A 25,673-nucleotide genomic window follows, 5' to 3' on the forward strand; every position below is an offset into this window, starting at 1 on the left:
TATGGTTGAGCTGCAGGAAAGGCAGCAGGAGCACAGACCGCCGCTACAGCCCTTGTGTAACCAACTGCCCTCCTCCCCAAGTTCCATAGCCTCCTCACCCAGACGCCCAAGAACGCGGTGGGGGGCCTCTGGCCACCCGGCCACTCCACCACAGAGGATTGCCCAAGCAACAGAAGGCTGGCATTCAATAAGTTTTAAAGTTTTAAACTTTTAAAGTGCTGTGTGGCCTTGTCCTTCCCTCCTCCACCACCCCTCCTAGTGTTTCTCTCTTCCACCATCCCTCCTGGGCTACCTTGGTAGTTATCCCCCTATTTGTGTGATGAATGAATAAAGAATGCATGAAGGTGAAGCAACAATGACTTTATTGCCTCTGACAGCGGTGATCGAAGGGAGGAGGGGAGGGTGGTTAGCTTACAGGGAAGTAGAGTGAACCAAGGGGTGGTGGGTTTCATCATGGAGAAACAAAGAGAACTTTCACACCGTAGCCTGTCCAGTCATGAAACTGGTTTTCAAAGCTTCTCTGTTGCGCACTGCACCCTCCTGTGCTCTTCTAACTGCCCTGGTGTCTGGCTGTGCGAAACCAGCAGCCAGGCAATTTGCCTCAACCTCCCCCCCCGCCATAAACGTCTCCCCCTTACTCTCACAGATATTATGGAGCGTGCAGCAAGCAGTAATAACAGTGGGAATATTGGTTTTGCTGAGGTCTAAGTGAGTCAGTAAACTGCACCAGCGCGCTTTTAAACGTCCAAATGCACATTCTACCACCATTCTGCACTTGCTCAGCCTGTAGTTGAACAGCTCCTGACTACTGTCCAGGCTGCCTGTGTATGGCTTCATGAGCCATGGCATTAAGGGGTAGGCTGGGTCCCCAAGGATACATATAGGCATTTCAATGTCCCCAATGATTATTTTCTGGTCTGGGAATAAAGTCCCTTCCTGCAGCTTTTGAAACAGACCAGAGTTCCTGAAGATGCAAGCGTCATGTACCTTTCCCCGGCCATCCCACGTTGATGTTGGTGAAATGTCCCTTGTGATCCACCAGTGCTTGCAGCACTATTGAAAAGTACCCCTTGCGGTTTATGTACTCGCCGGCTTGGTGCTCTGGTGCCAAGATAGGGATATGGATTCTGTCTATGGCCCCACCACAGTTAGGGAATCCCATTGCAGCAAAGCCATCCACTATGACCTGCACATTTCCCAGGGTCACTACCCTTGATATCAGCAGATCTTTGATTGCGTTGGCTACTTGCATCAGAGCAGCCCCCACAGTAGATTTGCCCACTCCAAATTGATTCACGACTGACCGGTAGCTGTCTGGCGTTGCAAGCTTCCACAGGGCTATTACCACTCGCTTCTCAACTGTCAGGGCTGCTCTCATCTTGGTATTCTTGCGCCTCAGGGCAGGGGAAAGCAAGTCACAAAGTTCCATAAAAGTGCCTTTACGCATGCGAAAGTTTCGCAACCACTGGGAATCGTCCCAGACCCACAACACTATGCGGTCCCACCAGTCTGTGCTTGTTTCCCGAGCCCAGAATCGGCGTTCCACTGCATGAACCTGGCCCATTAGCACCATGATGGCCACATTGCCAGGGCCCCTGCTTTGAGAGAAGTCTGTGTCCATGTCCTCATCACTCATATTACCGTGCTGATGTCGCCTACTCGCCCGGTATCGCTTTGCCAGGTTCCGGTGCTGCATATACTGCTGGATAATGCGTGTGGTGTTTAATGTGCTCCTAATTGTCAAAGTGATCTGAGCAGACTCCATGCTTGCCATGGTATGGCGTCTGCACAGAAAAAAGGCGCAGAACGATTGTCTGCCACTGCCCTGACGGAGGGAGGGACAACTGACGATATGGCTTACAGGGTTGGCTTACAGGGAATTAAAATCAACAAAAGGGGTGGCTTTGCGAGAAACTAAATGGCCCCCTCAAGGATAGAACTCAAAACTGGGTTTGGCAAGCCGTTGATTTCACAGAGGGAAGGAGGAGAAAATGAATACAAAACAAATCTGGTCTATTTCTTGTTTTGAGCCACTTCATCTATCTTTATACATCTTGCTGGCAGCAGACTGTGCAGTACGACCGCTAGCCGTCATTATCTCCTGGGTGCTCAGGAGAAGATGGTGCAGTATGACAACTAGCCATCATCTTCTGCTGGCTGCAGGTTAAAAGACAGTGCACTGCCGGTAGGACTGAGTCGCCACGAGACGAAACTTAAAAGGGAAATGACCTGGCTGAGTCACTCCCATGTTTGCCTAGGCGCCCGATTAAAAGATTACCCAGGACTACGTCGATGACGGCTACCAGTCATACTGCACTGTCTGCTGCCAAAAGGCAATTAACTGTTGCTGTGTAGCAATGCAGTACCACGTCTGCCAGCACCCAGGAGACATACGGTGATGGTTAGCTGAGCGGGCTCCATGCTTGCCGTGGTATGGCGTCTGCACAGGTAACTCAAGAAAAAAGGCACAAAACAATTGTCTGCCCTTGCTTTCACGGAGGGAGGGAGGGAACGGGGGCCTGACGATATGTACCCAGAACCACCTGTGACAATGTTTTAGCCCCATCAGGCACTGGGATTTCTACCCAGAATTCAGATGGGTGGCGGAGACTGCGGGAACTGTGGGATAGCTACCCACTGTGCAACGCTCCAGAAGTCGACGGTTGCCTCGGTACTGTGGACACACTTCGCCGACTACATGCACTTAGAGCACTTGTGTGGGGACACACACAATCAACTGTATAAAACCGCTTTCTACAAAACCGACTTCTATAAATTCGACCTAATTTCGTAGTGTAGACATACCCTGGGAGAGATGGCTCTGGGTCCTTTCGGATGTAAAGAATTTCCACCAGCAGAGGGCAATAGCACTCTTGGTATAGTCGGCTGAGGGCTATACATACTTTGCAAAATAGGATGGGTTACTGAGCGGGACTTGATTTATGGATCAAGGGCCAAATGGATGGGGGAGGCATTGTAGGGGGAACATCAGAGAAGCAGGCAGGTAGTGAGTGAGTCTGAGATGGCGGCTTCCCTGCTGAGAAAAAGAAAAGAACCAGTGCCATCTCTTAGCTACAGCCAGTGCATCCATTCCCAGCCTATGAGAGTCCAGAGGGCCATGCAAGCAGTGCTTAATTGTAATGAAAGAGGTGCCAGGGCTCAAGTAGTGTTTTTACACTTATAACTGATGCGGCAAACCCAGAGGTGCCGGGGCTATGAACTGCCAAGCCTAGAGGTGCCGGGGCTCAGCCCTGGCATAAATTAAGCCCTGCATGCAAGGCAGGGTATCCTGCTCTTTCTGTCACGCAGTGAAAGGGGCTGTGGGAGTATAAGCATCTAGCTATTTGCGTGGACTTTCCTGATATGCCATGTTGCTATGAAGCTGTGTGGGTTGTTTTGCCAGGCACTGCATGATTGGCACACTTTATACCTCCCCAAAGAAATAGTCACACGCAGGGGGATGAATTATGCCTCTGGCAGCGCAAGCCCAGGCCTGGGGCCCCCACTGGCAGTGAAATTGGTGGGGGGGGAGTGGTGCCAGCATAAGCTGAAAGCAGACTTCTCTGTAGTAGGAGGTGAGTGGCCAGGGCAGCCACGGAAATGGGGCTTATTGAGCACATCTCCCTGTGCAGCTTGATGGAGCTCCTAGCTGGGGTTAGAGCTGCCCTCCCTTGGTGGAAGACTCTGGAGTGGGCAGGCAATGTTGCCACCGCTGAATTGCTCTTTGGGGGCAGTGGGACAGGATGGCACAGAAAGGGGCGCTCTGGGAAGTGTGAATCTGGTCCCAGGAACAAAGCCAACCACTGGGCACCTCATAACTCCCAGGCTGGCCCAACTGCTCCTTTTGACAACAGGACCAGCCCCTTCTGTAGCTGGGTGGGGTTACAGAGCTCTCCCAGAGATCACCTTGTGGTTACGACACTGGACTGGCATTCAGTAGAGCTAGGTTCAATTCCCAGCTCTCCCAAAATCATACTGGGATGTGGGAAAGGGGGATAACTGTTCTTTCTTGGTCTTTGTAAACTCTTTGTGGCAGGAACTCTTTCTCAACATATGCAGTGGTCCCTGAACATTTTACTTCGGATCCCCCATTACCTCTGTCTGCACCCCCCACTCCCGGGGCCAGGAACAGGGCTGTGGCTCTGGGGTGGGGGGTGGGGGAATGCAGACAGGGGTAAAGGGGCCAGGAGTGGAGCTGGGTGATGCTCCCTCCTAGCCCCCCACGGGGGCTGGCCCAGGCTCCAGCCATGCCCCCCCCTCACCGTAAACGTTCCTCTGCCCTCCCTTCTCTGGCCTAGAGCAATGGGGCCTGATTTTGGTTGGGGCTACTGTAATAAAAAGAACTAATAAAATGTTACTCCAAAGCAGAATGGTGCTGATCTGCACCAATGTGGAGCCTTTACAGTTATCTTGAACCCATACAGAATGATAGCTGCTGCTTGTGGGCCGAGACAAGGCCTTAATTCAACTACACATTCGTGGTCCTTCTGCACTGCCACCCACACAATTCCTGCTCAGTGTCAACACCCTCAGCCAATGAAACACAAGGCAGAAGCACTGTATCATTGGGTGACCATATTCTGAGGGCAGGATTCTGTTACTTAGCAGGCACGGCAAGCTGCTTGCCCCCTTTGTGGGAGTCCCATACCTCACAGATCCCCATGGTATCCATGTAAGAATCTGAATAGAAGAGACTCTCATTGCCTGAGCCCTGTGGACTTTGTGGGAGGCAATGGTACCGAGGGAGCCTGAAGGTCTCTGAGTAGCTGTGAGATGCATGTGCCCTGTAGCATCCTCCCAGACTTTAGCTTTGCAGAACAGGACTATGCAGCTCCAGGAGGAGGGGGCGGGGAGTCATCTTCCACCTTTCACCACATCTCCTCAGGGCTCTCTTTGGGGGGGGGAGGAGCTAGAAAAGGGCTTTCAGCCGACCTTCAGGACACAGGCACTGAAGCTTCCTCCTTGCAGAGCTTCATGCTTCTGTCAGAGCCCAGGCATCTGGAGGAACGGGCCATAAAGCACAAGGTTGGGAGATGTCCCCTGTGCCTTGCTAGAGTGGGAACAAGCAGTAGATACGTACGAGTCAGCTTTTTTCTTGTTAATAGGGAAAGGAGCTGAACGGAGATTCCCCAGGGACTGAAATCCTTCATCTAGAGCATGGGCTGTGACTTAATTCTACTTCAACTTGAGAAAGGAGCTTCACTCGTGCAGTTCTGGTCAGAAAATGGACATTGTACAACACCTCAGCGCTGTCTCTCAGATCCTTGGCTCAGGGCTGTACTCAGCTAGGCCGAAGTCCTGGAGTGCTTTAATGGGAGTTTTCCCTGAGGAAGGGCTGGGATTGGTTCTTGTAGCACTGGAGGTCCCCTGTTCAATCCCTGGTGTGTCAGGGAAGATGGCGGTCATTCCACCTGCTCCCATTTGATTCAGTGGTGAAATGCTCTGTGACTAGGATGGACGTTGTTCCGCACACAGAGTCAGAGAATGTAAGGTGACCCCTTTGCTCCCCCACGTGGGCTACCTGCCTGGTGGATCACAGCATGGGAAGAGCAGGTCCTGTGGGTCTGGTATTCCCACTCTTGCACAGGTGGGCGGGGAATAGGCAGATCCTAGTCTCCAGGCCCATCATGCCAGTCAGTTTACTTTCTCGTCAGAGATGGTCCAGCTAATCTGCTTCTGGTATAGATGGGTGGCAGGTCTCTCCCCCACTGGAGTAAGGGGAGAGCCAAGGGGGAAATATCATGCTGTCAGTTTTCTCTCCCGGCTGCGCTCCTGGGGCAGCACCAGCATGTGCTGGACCTTACTGTAGGCTGAGAGTAAACTCTCCCTCTAGTCCTGTGGGAGAAGGATCAGGCTCAGCGTTAGGGACTCTGTGCGTTTCTTAAAGTTGTATTGGCTTCCTTCAGTGTCAGGAGCAAGTTTCTACTTCTCTTGCACCATAGCGCCAACCCTGCTGAACTGGGTCCTAGTCAACTGATTCATGCTTCTTCCATCACACTGTGACAGAGGTGTGATTTCAAGATCTTTGCTGTGTGGGTGGGGCAAAGGGGTGGCAGGAACACAGCTGCATTTTCAGAGGCTGAAGCTCTGGCAGTCTGAAAAATCACCTTTGGAATTGATGAGTCCATCTGGAAATGTCAGCCAGAGAGAATAAAGCTGGAGTCCAGCAATACACCCGCAAGTCCAGTGCCAGAGTAGGACTTCATTGTAATGCTGAGATTTTAAACAACAAACGGGGAGTAGATTCTACCTTAGCTTTTGCACCCCAAATGTCTGGCTCATGTTTGGATAGCCCAGATGGCACAAACCTTTGCCGATCCATCAGAACAAAGTGTCCTACTGCTCTGAAAGTGCATAATACTGGAGGCTGTTGGAGCCCCACACTGGTGTGATGAACGTAATGGCCACACTGGGTCAGACCAGTGGTCCATCTTGCCCAGTGTCCTGTCTTCCGACAGTGGCCAGTGTCGGATGCTTCACAGAGAATGAACAGAAGAGGCAATTTTCGAGAAATCCATCCCCTGTCATCCAGTCCCATCGTCTGACAGTCAGAGGTATAGGGTTGAGCATGGGGTTGCATCCCTGACCATCTTGGCTAATAGTCATTGATGGACCTATCCTCCATGAGCTTATCTAATTCATTTTGATGTCCTTTTGTTGTTCATCACGAGTTCCACAGGTTTACTGTGCATTGTATGAAGAAATACTTCCTTTTGTTTGTTTTGAACTTGCTGCCTCTCAATTTCTTTGGGTGACCCCTGCTTCTTGTGTTAAGAGAAGAGGTAAATACCACATTTTCTCCATACCATTCCTGATTTTATAGATTGTTATCGTATCCCCCCTTAGTCATCTCTTTTCTACGCTGAACAGTCCCAGTCTTTCTAATCTCTCCTCACCTGGAAGCTGTTACGTTGCCCTTCTCTGTACCTTATGCAATTCCAATATATCTTTTGAGATGGGGTAACCCGAGCTGCCTGCATTATTTGAGGTGTGGGTGTACTATGAATTTATATAGTGGCATTATGATATTTACTGTCTTATTTTCTATCCCTTTTGTATTCGTTCCTAACATTCTGTTAGCTTTTTTTGACTGCCCCTGCACATTGAGCAGATATTTTCATAGAACTATCCAATACTTAGTCCTGCCTTGAGTGCAGGGGACTGGACAAGATGACCTCTCGAGGTCCCTTCCAGTTCTATGATTCTATGATAACTCCAAGATCTTTCTTGAGTGGTAACAGCTAATTTAGACACTATCATTTTGTGTGTGTAGTTGGCATTATGTTTTCCAGTGTATATCACTTTGCATCTATCAGCACTGAATTTCACCTGCCATTTTATTGCCCAGTCACCCAGTTTTGTGAGATCCCTTTGCAGTCAGCTTTGGACTTAAATATCATGAGTAATTTTGTATCATCTGCAAATTTTGCCACATCACTGTTTATCCCCTTTTTTCCAGATGATTTATGAATATTTTGCACAGCACAGGTCCCAGGACAGATCCTTAGGGGACCCTACTGTTTACCTCTCTCCACTGTGAAAACTGACCATTTATTCCTACCCTTTGTTTCCTATTTTTTAACCAGCTAGTGATCCATGAAGGCTGCTTCCCTCTTAACCCATGACTGTTTACTTTGCTTATCAGCCTATGATGTGGGACCTTGTCAAAGACTTTCTGAAAGCCCAAGTATACTATATCAATTGGATCACCCTTGCCCGTATGCTTGTTGGTACCCTCACAGAATTCTAATAGATTGGTGAATCATGATTTCTCTTTACAAAAGCCATGCTGACCCTTCCCCAATATATCTTGTTCACCCATGTGTCTGATCATTCTGTTCTTTCTATCGTTTCAACCAGTTTGCCTGGTATTGAATTTAGGCTTACCGGTCTGTAATTGCCAGGATCTGCTCTGTAGCCTTTTTTAAAACATGGATGTTGTATTAGCTATCCTCCAGCCGTTTGGTACAGAGGCTGATTTAAGTGATACATTGCATATTGCAGTTCTGAAATTTCATATTGGAATTCGTTCATAACACTTGGTCAATCAGATTGTGTTGTAATCAGCCTATCACTGTGATCAGACAGGTTAGGATGATGTGGGTGTCCCTCATCTGTAAACAGTGGTTGGTTAGACCAGTTCTGGTTTGCTTCTGGTTCTAGTGCAGGGTATAGGTTGATATGTGACTGTGATGGGGTGTTCACCCTACACTAGCCTAGAAGGAGTTAATGAGGCTGAGAAGGGGCCAGTTAACAGGATAGGCCACAGCTGAGGGGAAACAGCTGATCCCCTGAATGATGATGGAGCTAGCCAAGAAGGAACAGGCAGGGATAGGATAAAGCTGGGAAGGGGTTGTACTGAGGAAGCCTGTAGCCATACTCTGGACATTAGGGAGGGAGAGAAGGAAGGTAACCCTAGGGGAGAGGGTGTAGGAAAAAGGTCATGGAAACAGCAGCAAGGTTTAAGATAGTGCAGACCTTGGCTGCTGATTAGAAAGGCCATGTGTGGGAACCCGGAGCAGTGGGTGGGCCTGGGTTCCTCTGTGCAGGGAATGGGAAGTCTGCCTGAGACAGTTCGTACGGACTGACTTTGATAACGCGGAAGGGGAGGACTACAGTGACCTGGCCGGAGGGCCAAGCCAATATGAGAGATCACCCTGAATTGCAGAGAGAGAGAGGAGGCAGGGCACAACAAGCAGCAGAAGGGGGCATCAGACCTGGAAAGAGCTAATCCCCAGAGCAACCAGGAGGAAGCACTCTAGCGGTGAGTGGGACCCTGTGACGATGACCTATTATGGAAACCCAGGAGAACTCTCTGCACTTCAGTCTTTCTGATGAGATTTTAGACCTGGAACCAGACCACTTCTGGTCATTGAAGAGATGTGTCGCTTTTCGCTAGGGCAACGGGTGCTGACACCAGCCCCTTACTCAAAATTCAGTGTGTGTAATTGCATTCTGCCTAGATCCCTTGTGCTGTTTCTATTGGCTATGGGATTCTTCACTTCCTGTACTGCAGTATTCCATCTCAGAGGTGGCTCCATTTCAGTGGCAAGTGAAATAATTCCTACATGTTCATCAGTGTACAGTTTGTAGAGAACTTGGAGATAAAGTATTCTATATAAATGTAAGGGGTTCACTATTAAGAATTGTAATGGGGGGGTGTCCCTTTAAGGGCCTGGGGATAAACAGCCCTGGTAATCTGTCAGAGGGAAGGGGTCAAGTGTCCCCCCAGAGAGGGCTCAACTGGAGGAAGGCTGCAGGAGAGAGGTTGGCTGGCTCCTGTGACAAGTTCTGGAGCTGAGAGAGGTGAGTAGATGGACAGGCCTCTGGGTCCCAGAAGCGTACCTGGGGTTATGAGGTTTCATTTGAATTAATAAAATGGCGTGCTGGAGGAAGAGCCCGAAGGACTGTGGGTATTACAGTGAGCCCTTGGTGGGTTGGGGAGACAGGCCAGCAGCAGCACATGTGGTAGAGAGCAAAGGCAGGTACTTGCCCCCTGAAATTGAGGCAGCAGCTAGCCTGAAGCCAGACTAGGTAAGGCAGGCCTGCTGCAATAACCACAATAAAGCATCTGATTACTTCTAAAGGGGGATGACACTCTCCCACTCATAGAGATGGTGCCTCCAGGTCAAGGATCAGGCACCAAGTGAAGGAGAAGGAAACTGTGTAAGAGAAGCTACCCATTGTTTTATTTCTTTGTGCTCTAGGGACCTGATGATCCACAGCCAGTAGAAGTCCAGGGGAGCTTAGCATTCCTGGGCTGCCAAGCAAGCACCTTTCATCAACTCTAAATTCACTTAAAAATAATAACCCCCTACCAAGAACATATGAAATGGACTATCTTTTCAAAGCCTGCCACATGTAATCAAGTGAGCGAAGAGAAGGCCTGCATGACCCATATCATCTGTCTTGTACTCCCTTGAATGCTGCACAGATCACCTGAGTCACTTCATAGCCAGGGGTTAAAATCAACTGATGCTCCCCTGCCTGCTCTGGAATCTCAGTGCTTGGCTCTTTTGACTTCTCCCTCAATTACCCTGCCCCCTGTTTCCACACCTGATCATTCTGTAGAGAGGAACTCCCTGTCTCTGAGGGATGCAGGTGCACAAATATCTGTTGTGTAAGATTTCAGAGTAGCAGCCGTGTTAGTCTGTATTCGCAAAAAGAACAGGAGGACTTGTGGCACCTTAGAGATTCACCAATTTATTTGAGCAGAAGCTTTCGTGAGCTACAGCTCACTTCATCGGATGCATAAAAGTGGAAAATGCAGTTGCATAAGAGTTACCAGAAACGCGAATTTATGGGAATAGAACCATGAGCAGAGTCTCTCGGCTTTGGACCTGATCTGGCTCCCTTTACTTTAGTGGATGTGGGAGAGGCTCAAAGTGTGACAACAAGGACCGAGTTGCACCTGGGAAAACTGGCGCAACTTCATTCATTTAATGTGACCGCGAACAGCCTTTACTGCCCCTCCCCTCACTATTGCTGGCAAAGCAGCCTCTTCTACCCCCCCTCAAAAGGCAATATGCAGAGCAAGGAGTTAGCCTGAAAGAGAACTCTGCCTTCTCCTGATAACTTGTCACAAAGAACCTGTGTTGTGAGCATCACTAGAAGCTGGAGGAATCTTCCGTAAGCTCACTAAATAGGGGCAAGGCCTGCTGGAGAGCCTGTATGGAGATCCTAACGGCAAATGAGGAAATTGCCCTGCCATGATGGTTTTTTTAGGCTACTGGAGCTTTTCAAATAACTGTATGACTCTGCTCACTCGTGTTCCTGGTGCCTCCATCCTGTCTCCCATGCCCTGCTCCTGCCTTTCCCGGGAGTTTAAAAAGCCTTTTGTTGGGATTGCTCTGCATATTTTGCAGTTTACTTGACCAAACTGCAGCCTGGGTTAGCAGCATCTGTTAACGTCAGTGCACCCTGCAAAGGAGGTCGCTCATTAAAGGAATGGTCTCTTGGCACCACAGCTTTATGGCAGATGGGGAATTTCCCCCTTGTCGGTGAACCTGAAATGAAACGGACTCTTTTTCGCCTCGGAGGCTAGGATAGGTCAGGTGAGCAGTCTGAGCATCAGGGTAGACTGCTTGGTGCCTGTGACACAGAGACTCCTTGGCAAAGAGTCCCTTCCCCTGTTCATTGCAAACATCTCACCTCAGACCTGGCAGACTCACCACACCAAACCTGTCTTGCAGGGTATTTATCCATAAAGAGTAACATGTCAAGTATCGACAGAAAGTTCGTAACTTGTAACGATTAAGTGTTGTGTGGGGTCTGTAAACCCCATGGCTAAACCAGCTCAAGATATAGAGCAGTACTGGGTTAGGGAGGCTCTGTCCCTCAGCAGCTACTTTAGGACATGCTCTAGGTAGAGAAGTAGTTTAAAAGGACCGTGGTGGGCATGGGGCAGAGCACCGGGGGTTGGTGCTGAGCATTCCTATGGCTATTTGGAAGCTGTGATCCAGATTCTCCCTTGCCCCCCGACTTCGAGAGGTGGAAAAAAATGGGATGTTGTCCCACTGACAGACTCTCCTGTGTGACCATGCCCCAAACACCCTGGTAGGATGTGACTGGGGGAGAGGGGACCAGCAAGTGGATAATGCCTCTTCCGGGTGCTGGGTTGGGATCTAGTGGAGTGGTAAAGACTGTGTCCCCTTCCTTTGCTCCCCCATACCTCTGCAATGACAGAACCCTGTGGGGAGTGGAAGAGCTGCTGAGGAGGGATTGAGGCCTGCCGCATATGACTTGGCTGGAGCCCGCTCTAGAATGATCAGGCTGGAAAGGGGGTGTGGAGCCACTGCGTGACCAGTAGGCTAGCTGGCTATCTTACTGACCTGTTACGTAGGGGTAATATTGAAGGAATAATGTGTCCATATTTATGGACTTGGCACAGACATTAGTCACCAGGGTAATGTGTCTTGGTGATGACCCATTTGGGCAAGGGTGAGTTGTCACCTCAGCCTGTTTGGCTGGTGATGCAATGCAAGGTTTAATTGTTTTGCCTTGTGCAATACTACATCTTTTGTTGTTGTCACCTCTGATGGTTTCCCATTGAACTGAAACCACTTGAAGGTACAAAAGCTTTACCCTGGATGGGGATTCACCGTGTCTGTGAATAGAAACAAAAGGCTGTTGTCAGGATAACACACAAGGGGGGAAAGCACTCTGTATCCAGTCACTGAGGAAACCACTTAAGGAGTGGGGTGCTTTCATGAACATTTGGTCCTGCTTCTTGTGAAACCAGCCAGTTAGGCAAGAGCCTGAACTTTGGGGGCAGAGAGGAAATCTACTTTATTATCTAGGAAAGGTAACTATTGATAAAATGTGAATGTAGGTCTACACTTATTCTATTTTGTGTTGTTACTGGTTGATTCCATAACTTCCTCTCGCTTCTTGTTGAATCTTTATTTCTTACAAGAAAACAGAAGAAGGTTTCTTTAAGTGCTACGTGGGTTACAGGAGTGGTGGTTTAAGATAAAACTAGTAAACTGAGGCACACTGCACATTTGAGTGCAGAGGATCTGAAATTTTTGTGAGTAGCCAGTGTTGTGGGCTGGATATCAGAGGGGAATGATTCAAGGGGACTGGGGTGCACCAACTATTAACTTGCAAGGTGAAATTAGGGCTGGCCTAACCCAGAGGAGAGCTCTCAAGTGGCTGAAAAGCTGGTGTGTTAGGGAGCTGACACCCAGCTACCACAAGACAGATTCCCTCATGCTGGAGTCATAGGGTAATGAGGTGACTCTCAGTCCTAGGTACCCAAGTACTGTCACAGTACCAGATTTAGATCCTGGGATGACCAGCCTAAGCCCTTCATCCCTCTGAAGAGATTGATTTAGATCTCATGGAGCTTGGTGTCTATGAATCTTGTAGGGACTCAGGAGACATGGATTTTCTTCCTGGCTCTGCCACTGGCCTGCTGTGTGACCTTGGGCAAGTCACTTTCACTCTGTGCCTTTTTTTGCCATCTGTAAAATGGAGGATCATGATACTGACTGTATTTTGTAGTGATTGGCGGTATGTATGGATGAAAAGTGCTATATGAGTTAGGTATTCTAATTATTTTAGACATGAACTGGACATTAAAGATCGAGTGGGGAGAGGGGGAGCAGGAGGGTCCTCTTAGAGAAGGATAAGATGTAGGAGCAGAGAACAGGAGAAGATGGAGAAAGCCAAAGGAGGATGAGAGTTCAAGGAAGTGGGTGTGATCAACAGCACTGAAGGCAGCAGAAAGGTCAGAGAGGCTGGGAATAGTGAAATTTTGGCCCCACTGAGATCAATGGAAGTTTTGCCATTAATTTTGTTAGGGCTATGATTTCACACTTGGAGATTCAACCAGGAAGAGGTCATTGGAGACTTTGGTGACCATGCTTAACTTGGAGTGAAGGAGGAGAGGAAGCCATGCTATAGGGAAATCTAGAGGACTGCTTTGTGCGGAGGGATAGCTCAGTGGTTTGAACATTGGCCTGCTAAACCCAGGGTTGAGTTCAATCCTTGAGGGGGCCATTTAGGGATCTGGGGCAAATATTGGGGATTGGCCCTGCTTTGAGCAGGGGGTTGGACTAGATGACCTCCTGCAGTCCCTTCCAACCCTGATATTCTATGGTTGCTAACCTCACAGCATTCAGAACAAAATGCAAAACCTCCATTTCTTTAAGTTGAGCTTTTCCACCATAAGGTCTCCTTATAGATTTGCGTACATATATGCTCGTTCTCATTTAAAAGACCATGAAACTGAGGCAGAGAGAAGAACAGTGTTTAACCCAAGTTTAGAGGAGGAGTGTGTGTCACATCTAGGACTAAATCACTGAGGTTCTTGCTTTTAACTAGTTTTGTGTTCAGAAGCTCAAGGTCACACCTCACTCAGAAAGCATTGCCTGTGGGACTGAGCATGCTAGCACAGGGGAGAGATGTGCTATACTGGGTGAGCAGAGAAGACCTCTTTTGTGGGGGTGTTTTTTTTTTTTCCTTCATAGCCAATGTGAGTTTATCTGAGTAAAGACCTCTGTATTTGGCCCTGTATGAACAGCAACCGGATTCCTTTCAGCTGGTTGGAGAGTGGGGCTTAGCTTGAAGCTAGTCAGAGTGAGTTGCCTGACCAGATGTCCCGATTTTATCGGGACAGTCCCGATTTGGGGGTCTTTTTCTTATGTAGGCTCCTATTACCCCCCCATCCCCGTCCTGACTTTTCACATTTGCTATCTGGTCACCCTGTGCTTTACAAGGCTCTTTGTCTGACTCATGAATGATAATTAGAGCTGTTTGAGAAGCAGAAAGATTTGGCTGTTCAGGAGCTCAGGGACACAGAAGAAGAGTCTGAGGAGCAGAGTTCATGATTCAATGTGTTGGCATAAGTGTAACAGCTGGAACATAGCAAGTGATTCTGTTGATGGTGGAGAGGGAAGAATAGAATCCATTTCCCTCACCTGTAGCTGGGCTGGCTCTGCAGGGCTAACAGGAGTAAAAAAGCAGTTTAAAAATTCTGCTGAGGATGTACAAGAAGGAAAGACTCAAGCTCAGCTCTCTGATCCCAAGCTGATCTGCGGGACTGACATACAGGAGGAAAAACAGTCTTGTTTGTAAACTGAGCATGCCTGATAGGGAGTCACTGATAGACAACAAACAGAGCCCAGCTCTGCTGTTTTATAACAAATGCTTTCCTGCGTGTGGAATGCCCACCTCTAGGTGTCAGAGTAGCAGCAGTGTTAGTCTGCAGCCGCAAAAAGAACAGGAGTACTTGTGGCACCTTAGAGACTAACAAATTTATTTGAGCATAAGCTTTCGTGAGCTACAGCTCACTTCATCAGATGCAGCACTTCCGGTTTAGGTAGAGAGTGTTAACTACAGAGCGGGTGCCTCAGTGCAGCCAGAAGCCGTAAATGTTTGAAAGTGGGAGGTGGGCTGGCTTTTTATTTTTTGGGGGGCACGCATTACAGCAAGTATGTTTGTGTGCAAGAGATTTTCCCAATGTGCAGAGTCTTGTTTTTTTTAAATTTTTCTTCGCACATTGCCGGTATGTACCCATCAATGGCCTTTGATCACTTTGTGAAATATTTGCTCTTAGCTTTATATCTGCTTGAACCAAGACTTGGGTCTAGGGTGTGAGGATTTTAGAAACCTCAGCTCAAAAGTTGTTATGCTGAGGCTGACTTTGCTTGCACATCTGCAGTCCACAAGCCTCACTGGCCTCAATTCCTCAACCTCACAGAATCACATCCTCCCTGTGAGTTGTTCTCTTCTGATTTTTTTGCTTCCAGCTATCGCAAAGCAGACTTGCAGAATACATGCAGTCCTATTTCCAATTGCATGAAACATACCAGCCTTGGAGCATCCTGCTTTATGGCATGACAGGAATTTTACCTGCATCTAATTTGTACACAGAAATTGGGAGGCTAAATCATTTGCAAATCAGAGTAATAAGTGGTGACTAAATCTGGTGCCTCTCTGTTTGTTAGGCATTTTAGACTAATGCTGTAGGATGTGTGTATATAACAGAAATGGTTCAGCAGCTTTTCCCAAAGAATGGCATCTTATTACAAACATCACACCACACCCTATACAGAGTGTCTCAAACTCTTGTGACTGATAAGTAATGACTTTTGGGATTAAATCATGCTTGCCTGACTCATGTGGTTAGTTCCACAGAAGTCACTAGGCCAGATTCCCTACGTGGTGTAAATCTGGACACCTCCATTGACTTCAGTAGTCACTTCAAGGAAGGGTGCTGTCCCAAAGCGAATAAGATGGGTAGGATTTGGCCGCTGGGATGTGGTCTTGTTTCTGGTGAACTCAGTTGGAGTTTTGTGGCTCACTTTAAAGGAAGCAAGTAGACCCCACTGAGCTACCTGATCCTGTAAGTTCCTGTACACCTGCAGAGCCCACTGAAATCACAGGAGTGGGTGCTTAGCACCACCCAGACCCAAGCCCCTGGGTTGGATTTCAGCTGGTGTTTTAGAGGTGGAAAAACTTAATATCCCACTGGCAATCTGCTTGAGCTACACCATCCCTTTGTGTTGCCAGTTTTGATACCTGGTGATTTTTCTCAAAACTCCAGCTCCTGGAGTCATGTGGTTAAAGAATTTTAGCTTTAATTTTTTTAAAAGTAACTTCCTAGCCCTCATGATTGCAGAGAGGAGCTTGAACATGTGAAGCCTAAAAACTCCAAAACCAGAAAATAAAAAAAAAAGTATCCAAACTTTCTGAATTTTTTTTTAGCAAATCTGATAATTTTTGGACATTTGGGGTTGACAATACTGACCCCTGCTGATAGTTGAATCCAAAAATGTGTGTATGTATACAAGTTTAAAAAACATAAGGCAAATAAAAACCTCAAATGTATTATTTTTTAAGGAAAATGTCCACTTTTAAAAGCCATTTTCATTACTCTTAGGACTTGATTCATGATCTTTTAGTGCTGGGGGGTGGGATTGGGACTCATTGCATGTGCCACTCATTGCATGTCCAAACACAAAGTAGAAGCCAGTCTCTGTCCTGACGAGCTTATAGTAAAGACAAGATGCAACAATTGGTAGGGAAACAATGATAAAATCATGATGGTGTCTCTTAAATTATATGCTGGGTTACAAAGGAAAAAGTGATAAACATATTGTTTGAATAAAAAGAAAAGGAGTACTTGTGGCACCTTAGAGACTAACCAATTTATTTGAGCATGAGCTTTCGTGAGCTACAGCTGAAGTGAGCTGTAGCTCACGAAAGCTCATGCTCAAATAAATTGGTTAGTCTCTAAGGTGCCACAAGTACTCCTTTTCTTTTTGCGAATACAGACTAACACGGCTGTTCCTCTGAAACCTGTCATTGTTTGAATAGGCACTTTTATTGTTCCCTGTTTTAGTGCATCTGCAGAGCAGGTGCCAGTTACATCACTGAACACCCAAGGTCAACAAACTAACCTGGGTTTGCTACCTTTCAAAAATGGTAGATACACAAACATTTAAAAGTGAGTCTGTAAATAACTTAATTACAAAGAAATCCTGAAGGCCTGCGTAGTCTGCCATTCCACATACCTATCTACAATAGTACGAAGGTGCCACTAGGTGGTGCAATGGAGCTAGTGCATTAGGGCTCATCTCTGGGATTCAAATCATATCTTAGGTGGCAAATAAATATTAGTGTGGTATACAGTCACGACAGTCTGCAACACCGTTCAGAATACTAGCAGTTTCAGCTGAAATGAGACCTGGGATTACAAGGACAGGTGAGGAGGTTTGAGGTGCACTGACATAACTATCTTGGGGACCTGGGTCTGGTGTTGTAAATCAGGATCAAGGAGAGTGTAAACTCAGGACTGGAACATCCAGGAATATTGTAGAGACTTGGCAGAGCTGGATGAAGATCCATGAGTGGAATAAGCGGAGGTATTAACATAGGTCACTTCTGTGGTGCATGGGCAGATGCGAAAGGAGCCCAGGATTTGAACATCAGATTGAGCATGTGTCAGGATTGGGATGTATAGGCCAAGCCCTGTGTGGGTGCTCAGGACAAGAAGGGGTCAGGAGGAAGTGCAACTCAGGAGTAGAGAGCACAGGAAGAGCTGAGTATGTGCCCAGCACTAGAAAAGCACAGGGGCTGTAAGTCAGTAGGGTGGGGTGCTGGCAGAGCTATGTGGGTGCCCAGCACTGGAATAGCAGGGGGGCTGTTTGGCTGGAGGTGCACTGGCAGGGCTGTGGGGGTGCGCAGGCCTGGGATTGCAGGGATCTGTGGGTCAGGAGGAGGTGCAGTGGCAGGGCTCTGGGATTGCAGGGATCTGTGGGTCAGGCTGGGATTGTGAAGCACTGGGATTGCAGGGGGCTGTAGGTCAGGCTGGGGGGTGCACTGGCAGGGCTGGGTGGGTGGGTGTGGGTCTGGCTCTGGGATTGCAGGGGGCTGTAGGTCAGGCTGGGGGGTGCACTGGCAGGGCTGGGTGGGTGGGTGTGGGTCTGGCTCTGGGATTGCAGGGGGCTGTAGGTCAGGCTGGGGGGTGCACTGGCAGGGCTGGGTGGGTGGGTGTGGGTCTGGCTCTGGGATTGCAGGGGGCTGTAGGTCAGGCTGGGGGGTGCACTGGCAGGGCTGGGTGGGTGGGTGTGGGTCTGGCTCTGGGATTGCAGGAGAGTGTGGGTGCACTGGCAGAGCTATGTGAGTGCCCGGCAGTGGGGCTGTAGTCAGCCTGGGGGTGCACTGCCAGGGATAGAGGGTGCCAAGCACTGGGACTGCAGCGGCCTGTGTGGGCACTGGTAGGGGGCGAGTAGTGCGCGGGGCGCTTGCCCAGCGCGGACCCTGCGGACCCCTGGCGGCGCGGCGCTGCGCCCCTGTGCTCAGGCTGCAGCAACCTGCGCGCGCCGTCCCCGTCCCGTCACGCGCCCCCCGCCTCGGCAGCACAGTCAAAATTCACAGGACCAAGAAGACGGGAGTCCCGTCGGCGGCCAATCAGCGCGGACGTCTGATCGGCCAATGGGAGGGCGGCTTACAGAGGCGCGTGGTGCGTGCCCCCGCGAAGGAGGCTCCGCGGCGGAGCGGAAGGTGCCCGGCTGGGGACGCGCTGCGGGAACTTTTCTCCTCAGCCGCCGCCGGCCTGTCACTCGCGCGCCGCGCATGGAGCGGCCCCACGGCGGGGAGGCTGCGGGGGCGCCGAGCCCCGCGGCGGGGTGCTGAGGCGGGGAGACCCCCCCCCCTCCGTCCCTCCCCGGGGGTGGAGCGAGCGGGGTAAATGCTCTGGCTCCACGGGCCGCTGCGGAGTCACGCCGGAGTCACTCGCGGCTCGTCACGCACCGTCCCCGCGGCAGGGTGAGTGAGCGGGCGGCGCGCCCTGGCTTCCCCCCTCCGGGGGCGGCGAGCGCGGCTCGGGTCTGGGGGCGTCGCGTGTCCCGGGGAAGGAGGGGAGACCCCCCCCCGCCCCGGATCCGCCTGCGGGCTCCGTGCGGGCGGAACGGGGCGGCCCCCGGCCGGGTGTCTGCGGCTGAGCGGGCTGGCCGGCTGGTCTCCGCCCCGGCCCGGGGGGGCCGGCTGGAGGCGATGGGCTGGGGACGAGCCCCCCCCCCCGCCGCCGCCGCCGCCGCCGAGGGCGCTGCGGACCTCCCTGTCCATCCGCCGGGCAACTTCCACTGCCAAGGCCCCCTCCGGCCTGTGCGCTGCCCGCCGATCGGCCGCCCCCGGGAGTGGGGGGGGGGGCGCGAGCGTGGGTCTGAAATGCCCGTCTAGGGGCGGGACAGCTATTCCCAGTGGTTAGATCCTGCCTCAGTGCTGGGCTCTGGGGCGGCGCTGGGGTGGGGGTGGGGGGGCGACCCTCGGCTTGGAAAATCCTTGTCCCTGTGAGGAGGTTTGTGGTGCTCAGCTGAAATCTCGCTGCCTTGTTCGGGTTCTTGTACCTTGCCCGTCACCATGGTGTCTAAGGCCTGGTCTGCACCGGAAAATGAAGTCTGCTTAAGTACATTGCTCAGGGGTGTGAAAAAGCCACCTTTCCGAGTGGCACAGTTAAGCCAGCGTAAATCCCCGTATAGATAGCTGTCGGTTCACAGAGGAATTCTTCCATCCGTCTAGCTACCGCCTCTCCGGGAGGATTATCTGCACCAACAGGAGAACTCCTCCTGTTGGCATAGGTGGTGCCTGACTCCACACAGAAGCACTGTAGCTGTGCAACTGTCGCGTTTCAAGTGTAGACAAGTCCTAAGTGCTTGTCTCTCTTTTATGCTGTGTTATAGGAGTTGCATTTCACAGCTACGTAATCGTTAAAACTGTTGTTAGTCTGAGGGCTGGCCCTTTCTGGCTATGTGTGCAGTGCCCAAACTCCCACTGACCCCACAAGAGTGGGCTCTTACTTGAGCCCAATCCTGGAAACTGTTCCATGGAGGCACAATAAGGCTCTGTGCATCCATATGGAGCAGGTTGGAGGAGAGGGGCTTGGTGTAGAATGGAGAAAGAGGGATATCAGTGGAAAGTGTTGTAGGCAATTGGTATTAAATTCAGTCCTAGTGTAAACAAGCATAGCTGTCATTTTAGATGATGACTATTCAAGTGATTTATGCTAAGACCAAACTTATTCTTCTGTTTTCTAGGTCGTTTATCAGGTTCAGAGCAGCTTATAGAGTAAATGATCTCAATCAGCTGCCCCCTCCCTCCTGAATACTGGCCTTTGGAAAAACTTTTATTTTTACTTTCTCAGTTCACTCTGATTTTTAGAAATACAATCCCATCTCTTCCATCATATGTATTCCTCACTGCAGGAGAAGAAGTGCAATGCAAAGAGTCCCATATGCAAGATGCTCAGATGTCCAGGGAAGGATTATAGATGGGTGTATAATATGACAAATGCTCTGGTCACCATCCTGCTTCCATTGAACTCAAGAAGGAACTTTTCTGTAGACTGCAGTGGGAGCAGGACTGAGATTTAATTTCATATTTAGGTCCGTATCCTGAACAGTGTAGCCTGCTGTGTAGATGCAGCATTCTGCCCATGTTCCACATAGGGCACGAACAGGGCCACAAATTCAAATGCTGTTAAAATATATATTATCTTACTGGTAGTACTAATATGTAGTACTGTTCATACACAAGCTCTTTATGAGGATTGATTAATTAAGATATGTTGCTGAGACTATTCCCATTCTCTCCACTCACCACCACCTGCACCCCAAAAAGAGGGGCAGGGGAGAAAAGTGACAAAGACCAATAATTATTTTGGTAAATTTCCAAGTATAGACAAAACTTCAGATATTGAGGTGGAGGAGGGGTGTGTGTGTGGGTGCGTGTAATTTTTTATACTACAATAGCATCTGGAAGTCTAAGAAAAGATCAGTGCGCCATTGTGCTAGGTACTCTACAGACACACACAGATGGTTCCTCCCCAAAGAATTTGCAATCTAAACAGACAAGATGGACAAAGTGTGGGAGAGACATTATTGTTCCCATTTTACAGAGAGGGGAACAGAGGCACAGAGTGATTAAGGCTCAGATGGTGCAGTAAGTTCTGTATAACCCACTTGAAGCCCTGCTAATTTCAGTGTGGGTCTGCATTCTTGGTGTCTGCTCATGGCGAGATTATTGCATGGTTGGGGGTCTTTTATGTGATTTGCCTAGGTCACTCAGGGAGCTGAGAATTGAATCCAGATCTCCTGAGTCACAACCCAGTGCCTTGGTCCTAGTTCACTGTCTTGATTACAGACTATCCTTTCTCATCCTAGATACATATATACATTCTACTTATTAAAGGGAGAGAGTGCTGTCTACTGGTTAGAGCAGGGGCCTGAGAGGTGGAGCTCCTGAGTTTTCTTCCTGATTTTGCCAATAACTTGTCCTGTGGCCTTGGGCAAGTCACTTTATATTTCTGTCTCAGATCCCCCATCTGTAAAATGGAGATGACACCTGCCTATCTTGCAGAGGGTGGTATTATGGTTGGCTAATGATCATAGGCTGAACGTTCTGCGCAAGTTAAAAATGGCTGTTAGTGTGTGAACCAGGCCTGTCTTATTTTGTTTAATCCTCTTGTCCCCCAAAATCACCCTATTTGCATTCTAAATGACAGATGAAGAGGAAAGTTATTCTGACATCCAGGTCACCAAGTGGAAAGGAAACTGGAACGAGAGACTGTGGCCATTTTGGCTGAATGCACTGAGGAAAGTGATGCTTCTGTTAGTGGAAATCTTGGATACAAGCAGAGTGGGGGAAAATAATTCTAGACTCCCTGAACAGCAACCCCCTGCGGTAGTACGTGGAAGCCCCCCAGGAGGGAACAGGCCCTGTTGTGTTGGGTGCTGTACACAAATATAACGACAAAATAGACTATGCGGGGCGGGAATTAAATAGCTGTGTAATAGACTTGAGTATCAGTGCTGCATTCTGTAACACTGCTGCACTGTTGCATGGTTTAAGCTCCCCAGTGTTGTGTGAAGTTTACTTAACATAAGGGAAAACAAATAACAAATGGCTTGAATTAGGGGGCCAGATTCTCATCTGGTATAATTCAGTATGGTTCCCACTGATTTATGCCAGCTGAGAATGTGGGCCTCGGAACCCAACCCTGAGAGGTGCTGGGGACCTACATCTCCTGTGGAAGTCAATGGAGAACCATGCTGACTGCACCAGATAAGGATCTGGCCTTTTATTTTTAAAATCCCCCCGCTCCACCCCACCCCAAAGATACAAAATTTAAAACCTGGAGGTGAGAAGAGACCTGTAGAATTCTGTCAAACATAGCTGATGTCTGCTAAATAGTACGTTTTCCATAGGGTAGATCTCTCCCTACCTGCCTTGGGAGGTGGGATGGGGGTGTGCATGCATATGTAATGTAGTATTAACTGCTCCAAACTTCTGTAAGTAACGCTGGCTTTTGCTCTCCCACGCCTTGGTGGAAAGCCCCAGCTCAGATGAAGATCTGCTTATTTCTGATCATCTGGGATGTCACCAAGAATGGAAAATGTGACAGGAAGGAAGGGAGGCTTTTTTCTCCTGCTAAATACGGAGTGACATTAAAATCTGGAAATAGCAGATATCGGTGTGAAAAGAATCCTGGCCCATTTTAATCTTGCTTCCATTTTAACTAGATCCCAGTGGTTCTTTTGTAAGGTGAGGGGAGTGAAGGAGGGCCCTATGCTTTGCTCAGCCACTTTGCTGGGTTTTTTGTTCCAAACTGGAAGATGCTAACCCTGCTATGGGTTCAGTTCTGTCCTAGAGGCTGAGTGCTCTTCCAGTTTTGAAATCGTTGTGTGTGTTAGCAAGAGAGAGAGGGTTCATTTCTATCTGCTGTTGATTAATAGTTTGCTGAGAGCATTCAGGAAGCTCTGGAAATGTTTTTGGGTTTTCTCTTCTGTTTGTTTGGTGATTTCTAGAAGAGAAAGAATAATGGTAGAGAGGGTGGCATGCATGTTAGCTAGAACCTGCAATGCTTAGTGCTACAGAACAATCTGACAGATACGTAAAAGCAATGTTGTCCTTCCTGCAGAGAAGTTTTTCTTTTGCTCTGTGTGTATTAGCCAAAATATATTACATTTTTAAAATGTTTTACTGCAGATTAACAAGAGCTGCCTAGGTCCCAGCTCTCTGCATGGGACAAAGGGGATTAGGAATTAAACATGCAATCAAACTGCGGCTCCTCTTTTCCTTTTTAATTTTAACTGCAATTGCTCCAGCATGCTCATAGCAAGCTAGGTGCCTTTTTTAGTGGTCTTTGCAGCCAGTGTGATGAGCAGCCATGTTTGTTCATTTCCTTCTGTCTTCTGAGCACATTTTCCAGGGTCACTTGTGTGTACTCTCCACAGGAGGATTTAATTATTTCCAGCCAGCATCGGAAGCAAGCTGTTGTCATCCTCTCCATACTGCATGGGATACCTGTGAATTATGCAATATAGGATCAAATTTCCAAGGCTGTCGGGGGAGAAGGGACAAAAGGGCTGGGTATCAGTATTTCTGTGCAGGCCTCTTCTCCCTCCCCCTTCCCGCCCCTTTCTCAAGGATGCCAAAAATTTTTTGTGGGCCACTTAAAATGGAAGAGGGAAACCCGTTTGGTTTCTACCTATAAAAGCCTCTGTTTAAATACAGGGTGGATGTGCTTCCAGGTGTGGCCTTTATATTATCCACCATGCTGATATTTAATGACTACATTCTATGCTGCTTTTGGCAGGTGTGGAACCCTCCTTTTCTCTTGAACTAAATGCAATTTACGGAGTTTCAGGACTGCCCATGAGCGTTTAGGAGAAGGGAGGGCAAGTTGTCTTGGTCTGATCCTGGACGGGGAAAACTCTGAAAATCTGGTCACGGTGGGCCTGGGACAAATTCTGATCTGACTAACTTGAGTGTTAATTTAGGATGACTCCCATGAAACCAGTAGTTACTCCAGTGTAAAAATGGAGTATGTCCTGGGTGGTGTAGTGGGCACAAATGTGGCTGTTTTGCTGAAAGTCAGGGGAGAGTGCACAGAAAGGTATTGGTAATGGTCCACAGGGAGAGACAGTGTGTCTGGTAACACCCCTACCTCTGCTTCCTCACTACCCTGTGGGCTTGACTCTGGTGGGGAGGCCTGGCTCTGAGGGATTTTGTGGGTAGGGTAGGGGATCTTGCTGTAAAGCTTTGGGTGGGCTGTGGGTGCTTACAAAGACAAGGCTAGACTTTGTCAAATCAGCGGGAACCATGAGAGGTGTTTCTCATTCCCAGGGACACCACTTCCCTGGCATCTACCTTGATGTATTGTTCTTAGACTAATAAAATATATGACCCTGAATTCTCTAAAACAAAACACAACAATTCTATAACAAAGTGGTGCAGATTACACTGATCCAGATTATCAGTCGAAGACCAACACCAGCATCCTAATGGAACAACCTCTTTAATCCCCTCTGTCCCCAGCCAAACTCTAAAATCCTCTCCAAACTCCCTTCACTGACTTATTCTAGTATGATTGCAGACTAAGTTACAGGCTGTGTGTAGTTTAGAAGGAAAGACAATGTTGTGAGCAATGATCGCTCATACTTCAGTGCTGCTAGTTGGTATTGCAAAATATTCTTGATGTGAGAGAGGTGCAAGTATGAGGAGTTGTGTGAGCTACAGTGGTGATATGCCAGAGCTCCTTGCTCATCAGTTTTTCAGATGAGATTTAAACCCCCAGGCACTGACCTCTTGTGATCACTAATAGTCCTGTGACAGTTTGGTGGAGTAGACTCATTGTCATCCATGCCGTGGTTTATTAAATCTGGTCGAAATTCCCCAGTTCCTGTTTTAAGGTCTTGTTTGGAGTTACTGTGTCTTAACCAGTTGTTGCTTCCCCTGCAGCTGGCATTAAATGATGTGCTGGGCTAGCACTGTTCTGGTGGCATTATTAGTTTCTGCAGTATAGAATGTTCTGAAAGTTTCTCTAGTTCAGCCATAAACTTTAAGCCACATGCAGGAATCACTAGATGAAATTCTCTGGCCTGTGTTATGCAGGATGTTGCCCTGATAAAGTGGATTCTGTGAGCTTTCATTTGAGATAAAATGTAGCCCTGCCCTTATTGTTGCAGAGTAAAGCTTTCAAACTTTCCAGGTATAGCAATGTATTCCCACCTCTCTCAGCTCTATTTTTCTGCCTGTCTACAGATTAACTGTTTTGCTACTATCATGCCATGTCATTGCTGATCACTTTAGTGGAAACACCGAGCTGTTGTATTCAGAGTTTAGGTAGAGTGCTGTCAAGGTGCCCTGCAGTGATTTGAGCATGAGTACCAACCTCAGGGCAGACTGTTAGGAAATGGGGCACAAATCCCACATTGGTGAAATCTAAATATAGATTTATATAAAATATAGAATTCACAATCAACCAATTATCGAGTGTAAACTCCTCATGCACTATAACAGCCTTAACATGGAATCACAGACATTTTCCCTTGCCTACTCCAATCTGTGTTGCCACCCAGGTAAGCTTACCTTTGTGATAGTCCCTTAAACCAAGGATCACAACAGTATTCAGGTTCCAAAGAACCAGTCACTTACCTCAGGTCAGTTGCACCTTAGATCTCTCACTGGTGCAACAGACCTGGTTTAGATAGAGATGAGGGAAGAGAGGTGGTTTGTCTCCTCTGTTCTCCCTTCTTATAGCATTTCTCCTCTTTTGAGAATCATCTCCACCTGGGGTTCAGGTGACAGCAAGACTGTTCGCTAAAATGTAAATTTCTCTCACACCCCTCTTCCTGTGGAAGAATGGCTGCTTACCCAGCTGA

The 25,673-nt window shown here is 48.6% G+C and overlaps 1 protein-coding gene across 6 annotated transcripts in view; it reads left to right on the top strand.

Moving 5' to 3' along the window:
• Positions 1–18,467: 18,467 nt before the first annotated feature.
• PTPRA (protein tyrosine phosphatase receptor type A) overlaps positions 18,468–25,673 on the top strand; it is a 261,400-nt gene continuing 254,194 nt past the window's right edge. For all 6 annotated transcript variants that reach the window (XM_073342939.1, XM_073342931.1, XM_073342934.1 and 3 more), the window contains exon 1: positions 18,468–18,777. The gene's annotated coding sequence lies outside the window, so the exon portion shown is untranslated. The remainder of the gene's footprint in view (positions 18,778–25,673) is intronic.

This window comes from Lepidochelys kempii, chromosome 4 (genome assembly GCF_965140265.1).
Source record: "Lepidochelys kempii isolate rLepKem1 chromosome 4, rLepKem1.hap2, whole genome shotgun sequence".
In the NCBI taxonomy this organism is placed as follows: Eukaryota; Metazoa; Chordata; order Testudines; family Cheloniidae; genus Lepidochelys; species Lepidochelys kempii.